Raw genomic sequence first — 2,802 nt, 5'->3', positions numbered from 1 at the left:
CTTTAATCCCATCATTAAAGACACAGAGGCAGGTGATTTCCTGGAAATTGTAGGCCCACCTGGGCTATGAAATGAGTGCCAGAACAGTTAGGGCTGCATGTGAGAACCTGTCTTAAAATAAAAATTAAATTAAAAACCAAAACATAAAAATTTCAAAAATACAAATAAAAGATTTTCCCTAAATGAATAAAGCATTATATAGTTTGGGAATGTTCCTGTGATAAAGCAAATTACCTGCTTACAATATTTACATTTTCCATTACTTGATTTGTGTATTTCTAAATTCAAGTTTACTTAAGTCAACAATAAATTTGACTCAGTGAAAGCAGCAGAGTAAAATCTCCCAAGGGAACACATTTGGGCATCATGTGAATCTGAAGTTTGGTGTCTCATTGTATGAGTCATTTTAAGTTTGTGAAGGTTTCCAGATTCTCATCTGAAACCAAATATAAGAGATGAAATGAGGCTTGAATAATTTCACTGGGAATTTCCTGAATAATAAAATGTAAATATTTTCCTTATGTCAACATTTTTTCTTTGGATGCTCACACAGGTTTTTCATTATTATAAACTGCCAAAATCTTTGAAAATTCTCAGTTGATCTGGTCAAGTCTAATTGCTTCCTGTTGCTAAATTCAACTGGACCCATGCACATTCGTGTTGAAAACTGCCATTTTCAATCATGGCAAGAAAAGAAAAAGAATGTAATAAAGCTGCAGAAAGGGAAAATTGCCTTGATAAGAAGATACTCCCTCAGCTATTTACTTTTTTTTTTTTTTTTTTTTTTTTTGCTTTTTTCGAGACAGGGTTTCTCTGTGGTTTTGTAGCCTGTCCTGGAACTAGCTCTGTAGACCAGGCTGAGCTATTTACTTATTAATAAATACCTTTGCATAATAAAATCTCCATCATGAGCATTAAGAGTGGTGTTTATTTGTCTAGGTAACCTCTCTTAAACAATGCAATTATAGGAAAGAGTGAGAAGAATACTGATTAAACCAAGATTATGAAAAGTGATTTTTCAACCACAGGAGCTTTGTGAAACTCAGAGAGTCCAAATAACTTCTGACAGGAGGTTGGCCGAGCAGGCATTCCATGAAACCATTTATTTGATTGATTTTATCATGAAAATGAAAAGGTAGTTCTTGCTGAGCTTAATTGTATAACATATATCAGAATATTATATTCTTGATACGTTTATGGTTGTTTTAGAGCCAACCAATTTTACATCAAATCCTTGTACGTGAAATATGTTACCAGTAGCATCACACCGAATGCTATAGGTCACCAATTTGAGATGACTCTCTTCCCTGTCACTGCTAAGTCATATCCATAGGTGCATGTCTGTGTTTCACTGAATAGAATTCCCATTAAATGTTTGGCCGTAAAACTGAACCTACCCCACTAGTGTCTTTCAAAGGAATATCATCAGTCTTTTTATTAAAAAGTGAATGAGACCATATGATAAATATCAAAAGGAAAGACAAGAGTCAAAGACTGTCATGACCTACTTCAGACAGTAATCTCTTAACCATTACTGCCATTAAGATTACATATCACGTGTTTAGTTCAAACCAGGAATTACTTGAGTCAAAACTCTGTTGCTTGCAAAAGTAAGCCTGGAGTAGTATAATTGAGGAAATAAAAATAATTTAAGAGAGATTATTCTTTTTAAAAGAGAGTTTCTGTTCCAAATATTTCTTGGTAGTGATCTACTTAATTTCTAAAAATAACTGAACTTTCATACTTTTAAAATATCAAAAATCCTTAATATTTTATTTTATTCTATAAGAAACATTCTTTTGCTAACTTTAGTTCTGAAGGAAATTCTAAGTAAGCAGATTGAACATTCCACTAGCATATTGCTTAAAACCTATCAATTACCCTGATGCATAAAAACCATAAATTTGAGAAATGTAGCATGCATATAAGTTCCACATGTCAGTTTTTATGCAAAACTGTTACTCTGCCAAGATTTCTCACTCTGTCTTTCTCATTCTCTCTTCTCGCCCCCCCTTTCTCTGTGTCTGTGTGTCTGTGTCTCTGTGTGTCTGTGTGTGTCTGTGTATGTGCCACCTAATTAAGAGAATCCATGCCTTTGTTTCATCTAAACCATAGTTCTTAATCTACTCTGGGCCTATAATGTGTTTCTATATCAGCACATTGATACTATTTTCTCCACTATCTCCGCTGGTTAGGAAAAGTGTTGGGGACCATTAAAGTACAATACGCAGTCAGGTGACCATTACATATTTCTAATTTTCATTAAATTAGAAGTTAGGTTTCTCAGGTGGGGAGGGAGTCAAAGCATCTAAGTATTTTGATATGTGTTTATGGAAAATATGCTTCCTAAACAATCTAGTACCATTTCTTTTTTGTCTATTTGAAATGTTTTTATTTCTAGTGATAAGAATACATATTGTATAGGGTGTTTCGCCAGTGGTAGGTGGTGTGTGTGTGCCTGGAATCCGATACTCATAAGTAAGAGGGAAGTATATCTTTGTGAGTTTGAGGTCAGCTTAGTTTACACAATAAGACCCTGTATTTAAAGAAAAATACAGTTTCAACAGAATAAATATAGGCAAATGTTAAAAATAAGTAAGAATGCTTTTGTTTTTGACATTGAAGATAATTAATACTTTAACTATTTTAGTGGTGTCTAAATACTTAAAAAATTTTAAAAAATTGTGCTAATATGAGAATATGCTTGAGAGCACAAAAATAACGAATTTTGTTTTCTCTGGATTTCATACTTTTCTTTAAATATTTTATATTAATCGTTTATTAAGAAATTAGTGGGATGTA

This window comes from Microtus ochrogaster, chromosome 1 (assembly GCF_000317375.1).
Source record: "Microtus ochrogaster isolate Prairie Vole_2 chromosome 1, MicOch1.0, whole genome shotgun sequence".
NCBI lineage: Eukaryota > Metazoa > Chordata > Mammalia > Rodentia > Cricetidae > Microtus > Microtus ochrogaster.
The sequence above is the reverse complement of the archived record's forward strand: the minus strand, read 5'-3'. Positions refer to the sequence as shown.